The sequence below is a fragment of the Prinia subflava genome, chromosome 1, assembly GCF_021018805.1.
Source record: "Prinia subflava isolate CZ2003 ecotype Zambia chromosome 1, Cam_Psub_1.2, whole genome shotgun sequence".
In the NCBI taxonomy this organism is placed as follows: domain Eukaryota; kingdom Metazoa; phylum Chordata; class Aves; order Passeriformes; family Cisticolidae; genus Prinia; species Prinia subflava.
In genome coordinates this window covers 28899321-28906358 of record NC_086247.1, presented here as the reverse complement: position 1 = coordinate 28906358, position 7038 = coordinate 28899321, and positions in this window count along the sequence as shown.

Here is a 7038-nt window from a genome sequence, read left to right as displayed (position 1 = left end):
GTCCAGTTATGGTGGCACGTTTGAGTCAGATTTTTCACTGATGCTGGGAAGGTGTGTGTTAGCACGTGGAGGAGATGAGACACCTTTCACAAGAGCTGTGTTTCTTTGCTAACTTTTACACCAGTCTGGTTATGACAAGAAATGAAAATGTGTCTGCACAGCAGCTATCAGTGAGGGTTTCACTTTTTGCTTATTTCTCCACAGTAGCAACATCACAGTAAGATGTTGTATTGCTTAACCCATTCCCACAAAAGTTCAGTGAGAGTCAAAAAACCATTGGTATTGTCCTATGACCATGTGGTCCTCCCAGGCATGCATCAAGTACGGGAGATAGACCTTTTGTGGAGAACATGAAGATGTAATGGTACAAAGTGCTTCTATCCCCTGTTAGCTCCCAGATGTGGCCAGCCACACGTGGTTGCCCCAGAAAAAGTTTCCAGCTACTGCACCAGAAAAGTCTCCTTCCACTGCTAAAATCAGTGGTCTCAGGCATGTTGGTGGCAATTACAGCTGTTGACTGCAAGTGAGCTCAGCAGACCCACAATGAAATCTGGGCAGCCACCAAAGCCTACTCTAAAGACATGGAAATCAGAAAAATATTTTCAGTTCCAAATTTGCAAAAGTGAAACAATCCTTTAAAATTTAATCCGGGTAGGTATCTACTGTGCTTTTGACTTGTCATGAGTGTTTAATGCTCTCATGACAGTTTTAGGGCTAGAGACAAATTTGAGGGGTGTTGAGCCAACACTTTTCACACATTCTCCATTTATTTACAGTGCAGCTTGTTTTGTGCATTGCCTACAAAAATTATGCTTCATAGAAGAAAAGCCTGGCAACACGAGGGAAATTGTTGTAAACAACCAGAGTGAACGCTCCAGTCTGTGTACAGTAGACATGCTAGAACTCAAAATAGCACCAGAGGAAAAAAAAACAACCTCCCTTAACAAACAGTAAGAACATTGTTTGTTTTTAAGAAACACTGAGCTTTGTTTTCAGTTTCTAGATTAAGCCTAATTGCCAAAAATGCCTTTGTTACTGCCTCAACCAAACTCAAGTTGGGATGCATAGTCAGTAATTATTTCAATCAAGAATGTACCCCCAAAAACCTAAGGGTGGGAATGCAAGAAGCAAACAGCTGTTCAAAATTAAGAGTCTGTTCCTTTCTCTGTCCTTTGTCTCCTTTTTATCCCCTCAGATATAGAAATTGCAGCTTTAATACAGCAATAGAAACTGAGTTTCTGAGAAAAACTAAATTTGAAATGGAGAGCTTTTGGCAGCAGCCTCCCTCCCCCTCTCTTTGAGATCCTCAACAAGTGCCAAATTTTTCCTCTTAATGCTTGCCAGGGCTATTGAATGCTGAAGTCACCATTTTGAACTTAAAACCTCCTGGAACTCTGAGCCCTCTGTATGGAGGGTGCTTGCTGCCCTGCACATCTGCCAGAACCCAAGACTGAAATTCATCTTTGCAGTCCTAGAAATGAAAATGATCCCAACTGCATTCTGTCTCCCATCGTTTCTCTTCCCCTTCTGGCTCTTCCACCCCATCAGGCACAAACAATAGAGTTTCTTGTACCCTGCAGTACCCACCTTCTTTCCATTAGGAACAGAATACTTGGCAGTCTTCCTGGATGCCCATGCTGGTCCAAAATTGTCTCTGGGACACATGCCTTCTTTTGTGGTCACTGGGGTGAGGGGTACATCCTTGCAAAACAAACATTACCCAGCGAAATGAGCAGGAACAGAAGCTGTTCACCAGTGGCTGTTCCTACAAGCGAATGCATGGTGTATAAGCAGTAAGTATGCTAAAGCTGTCCAAGCCCATGGATTCTGGTGATTGCTTCTCTTCACATCCTTTTGCTACTGAATCTGTTCATAAGAGACAGAAATGAGTTAGGGAATTAAGCAGCTTAATGCAAGTTTTTTATTTCTGCCCCAACAGGCAGTACAATTTGTAAATTAAACAGCCCTGAGAGAAGCTATGAGGGAGCCCCAAAACCTACACACAAGGAAGAAAAGCATTTGAAGTTCTGGACCCTCTGGAGACCACTGATGGATTCAGAGCCAATCATGCCAAGGGCTTGCAGCTTTCTAGGAAAAAGAGAACATTTTTTCTGTATGGTGAGGAAAGGCAAACATACAACAGCACTTACATGATAGGCCTTTGGTGTCAAATCCACAAGCTGGGTGTAGTAACATGGCAGATGTTGGCAAAGTCTGTCTAATGAAAATTCTTGTAATTTTTTTTGCCTACCTACTATTTCTGTGTCTTTGAAGAATAATTAGCAAGAACCCCTTGTGATGTGATAGCATTCTCATTCTTTTCCTTTGTTGCAAATGTACTTTACAGAGGAACAAATGAATTAGCTTAATCATGAATTAACGACACTTCAAATGGTACTGTGTGGCTGTCAGTGCTGCAGCTTTCTTCTTCTTGCAGCATGAAAACTGCACATGTATCACCGGAGACAAATCCCTCAAGATGCAGTTTCTGTTGTTATTTCTGAAATACCAGAAGGAAATCTGGACTTCAGCATTATCCATGAGAGATGTCCTGGCCTGACCAGATACTAATCTCAAATGAGTTCAAGCACTCCTCTAAATCAGTTTTGAATGCAGCCTAAAGCACACCCAGCACTTTACATTTCCCATCATGCTGTAATAGAGATGACACATGCTTTAAAGTGTTGGATTTGTGCAGCTTTGCCAAGAGGGCAATGGTGCACAAACAGAGATGTGTTTAACCGAAGGGACATGTGCTCCCCATACGGATGCGGTCATGGCTGCTTAGTCTCTGAATGAGTTCATATTGCTCTTCTCCAGAAGAGAACATGTGCTAAGTATTTCTTCAGGCTAATTTTTTCATGCTACAAATAGTTGTCATCATCTCACCCAACGCACAGGTTTCAAGACACAGGCTGTCAGAACATACTAGAATGGTTTGTGTGTGTGAAAGGTGACTGCCAGGAATTACATGCCTATCCTACACTGGGTGAGCAAACCCTTAATATCATCCTCTGTGTTCTTCAGTGACTGCCTCAAGCAGTTTGTTCTCCGTGCCTTGCCTGTTGGAGACTCCTTTAAAGTCACCCAACTCCATTAGTGGTGCAGGGGACCCAAACACTCAGCTCTTATTTTGTGGTAACCGCCTAGGGCTATAATAGTATAGTAATAAATATAGTACTCATGAGTATCCTCCATACGTGTTACAGTGTTTTGCGGGGTTTTTTTGAAAGCAAACAAAAAGTTGCTCAACTTGAGTCCAAAAAGGAATCATTTGTATTTTTTAGATTAACCTAAAATTATGTAATTTATTAAGAATGTGCCTGTACAGGCACCCCAGGCACCAAGATAGTAATTTTGGTTTTAATTTTGTTATATATGTGGCTGAAAGGTGAAGGTTAACCCCCAGGCCATGTTCTCTTTGTGAAGGGGTTCCTTTTGCTGTAGCACCACATGGTGGTGTTGCCTCCAGCTCACACATTTCCAGTGGGAGAGTTCTCTCTTCCAAACTCTCTTGTTCTGTGAACCACAGAACTGACCACAAACAACCTGAAATCTTTCTGTCTTGAGTTTCCAGCCAATTTTCACTATAGGCCATTGCTCAGACAATTCCAAATGGAAAGGTTCATAAGAGCTTTGACAAGGGAAGTTATGTGATCTCAAACCTGTGATTCTCTGTCTTCTCCTCTCCCCTTGACACACCTGCCTGCACATAGTTAAAGAAATACACCCTCCTGTTTATCTCCCTTATGTGGGGTAATTACCTAGGGTAATTGCGGCCAAACCACAGTGCTGGTGCAGAGACACACAATTTCTGTCTGCACAGGCTCACTTGGCTCTGTGCAGGCTCAATAGCTGAGGCTTGGAGCTGGCCCAGCCAGGACCAGGGCTGGAGCTGTGCTGAGGCAGCTCAGGGGATGGTACCCCCTATGCCAGAGCCAGCATGGGTGACATGGGCTGCAGAAGCGGGATGTGCCTGGGCTAGGAGGCTTGCCAGACACCATGTGTATTGGAGAACACTGTACATGAACCCAGGGAGGACCTAGAGGGAGTATGGGAGCCATGGGAAAAAGCAATCTCCTGTTTAGAGTATCATAAAATCCTATTACAATGAAGAACAGAGAATGGACTTTACTATGACTCATCTCTTTGCACTCATCTGCCCAATGAATATTTTACCTGCAACTTACAAAGGACGGGCTCCTTGTTGTCTCATCTTTCCTCTTATCAGTCTTTATAAGTGTCAACAGACATGTCACAGACAAGTGGCAACCAACATCTTCCAGTCATGTACCAAACCTTCATGTGTTACCTAAGCTGCAAAATCTGGAGGGAAAGAAACCTCAGATTTACAAACATCTTCTCATGCTTCATACAGGTTTGTGCTATTTTTAATGCTTACCACTATTGAGACAGTTTCTGTGGGCAAAAAACCCCACACCTGATTGAGCTATTAAAGTCATTTCAAATAAGCTCACAGTCCTACTTTTCCACAAAAATCCTCTTATTTGGTGAATGAGATGGCTGGATGGGATCTGCTCAAAAGAGTCCAAAGGGATAAGGCTTTGGAGTGATCCAAGAAAGCTGATTGTTATTCAGGCGTCACCTCCTCCAAGGTCAACAGGGGTCCATCTTAAGAGCAGGAAGTCAGGCAAAAATGCCAGGAAACCTGCATGGATGAACAAGGAGCTTCTGGGAAAATTAGAACAAAAAAAAAAAAAAGAAGTGAAAGCAGGAACAGGAGGATATAGGGATGCTGTCCAAGCAGGCAAGACAGAGGAAAGCCAAAGACCAACCAGAATTAAATCTGGTGAGGAGTGTCTAAGGCAACAAGAAGGCTTTCTGTAATTTTATCTGTAATTTTATCTGTCACAAAAGGAGGTCTAGGGAAAATGTGAGCCTGCTGCTGCTGAAGGTGGCAGGGTCCCTGGTGACACAGGACATAGAAAAGGCCGAGGTACTGAATGCCTTCTTCACCTGAGTCGCCTTCAGTAATCCAAGGACCTGGAGACAGAAGGAAAGTTTGAAGCACGGAACACAGACGTGAGGTGGAAGAGGATCAGGTTACAGAATACTTAAGCAAACTGGACATGGATCCCAGTGGGATGCACCCAAAAATGCTGAGGGAGTTGGCTCATGTCATTGTATTTTGATCATCTTTGGATGATCATGATGACTTGGAGAGGTGCATGAAAACTGGGGGAAAGCAAATATCACTCCCCTCTTCCAGAATAACCTGAAGGAGTACTCAAGGGACTATATGTTTTAAAGACAAGCTACTGATAACTCTCTTCTCCAGTCTGTGACAGCCTCAGCCCTCCAGCCTAGAAACAGCACACCTAGAAGTGCTGGTTCTGCTGCTGGGTTGCAAGATTCCTTATATTGGAGTAGCAGCTGTTTGCTTTCTTCAGAACCCATTCAGACTTCATTTTGACCAAATCCTTTTTTTCCTTTGTACTTTGCTGCTGAAAATAAGCTGCAGGTGAGAAATTAGGAAGACCTCTGAATGCTAGTTTGAGTGCCAGCCTTCAAGTATCTGCTGGACAAGGCTTGCACTCTGCTGGTTGACATGCAACCCAAGTGCAGCCTTAGAAAGTTCAGGCTCATGTTTGTTTGTTTGTTTTTACAGGCTTCCGTAATTTTCCAGAAAAATTAAGGAAAGAAAAAACCAGTGACTTTTAGGATAATCTGACTTTTGTAGCTCAGCCAACCCCTTAACAGAATTTTGTAGCACAAAGGAAAACCAGAATGCTAGCCTTAGAGTTTTGTCCTTGCCATATTTTAAGGATTAACTAATAAATGTGGAGCGGGTCTGTGGTTTTCAAAAGAGGTGACACAAACCTTTTGCGTAATAGAAATAGTTCATCAATCCAAATTAGAGATTGCTACCAGATCTTCTTATTCTTATTTCGTCTTATGGCAAACTGAAATCCTTAATAATAATGATCCTTGTTACTATCTTACACTATCATAATAATCCTTAATTACATTAACTAATAATGGGATTTACATGCCGTTTCAGTCACATCTGTAAATATGCAGATCTTGACTACTTTGGTCAATAAGCTCTTTAGCAGGAGCTGTTTCAGAAGAATCTATTGTAGCTCTAATATGCTTTCTAGCCCCACGACACACACAGGATCCCTGTTTTCTGCCTGAACTGACAGTTCTCTGTTCTTGCCTATCAGTCCTTCCACAAAGGCTGCACAGAAATTCCAGTTGTGTGAGTTACACGAAAGGTCAATCTCATTTATGTAACAGCCAACTGAGAAGAAGGAGTGCTAAAGGATCTTGCCAGCTCCAGTGCTAGGAAGATCATGTCACCGCCGTTTTGGGCTTTTGAAACCAATCTGTCAGACACATTTTCTACGAGGCAATGTCAAGCCACTCTCCAGCTCCAGTGCTTTCTAGTTCAACATAATGCTCTGCTCCATGAACACAGGATGAACTGCGAGTCTTTGAGTGAATATGTACCCAATTAAAAGTAAATTGTCAGCCACACTTCACAGGGACTAATTCCATTTTAAACACCAGGTGTCACTGCAGTATACTATTTATTCCACACCGAGCTCACATTAGGTTAAAGCTTTACTTTTAAGTGATGTCAAAGCTCATGGAGAACAAAGATGCTTGTACTTTCTGCTCCCAAGTGTGTGCACGCAGCTGTATGATTAGCCAGAATCTGGGCAAATTGTTCAATATTTCAACCAGCCACATTTATAGTTCTGTGTGGTTGGCCTCAAACCTGAAGCTAACCATAGTAATAGAGCTATTTTATGGCTGATAAAACTTCATTGTTCACAATGAAGAATTAAAAAAAAAATTAAAAATCTGTGAAACAGTTATCTTGATAATAATGCTGCATGCATTTTGTTTTCCCCAGAAGAACAGCTCGTGATGGATAATATTCACAGTTACTTAGTAAAAAAAATTGTATCAACCCATATTTTACAGCTTCTCAGCCCGTGAACAAATGTTCAGTAAAAAGCAATCTTCTTTTATGCTTATCAGATCCTGAATGGTTTTGCACATGAAACA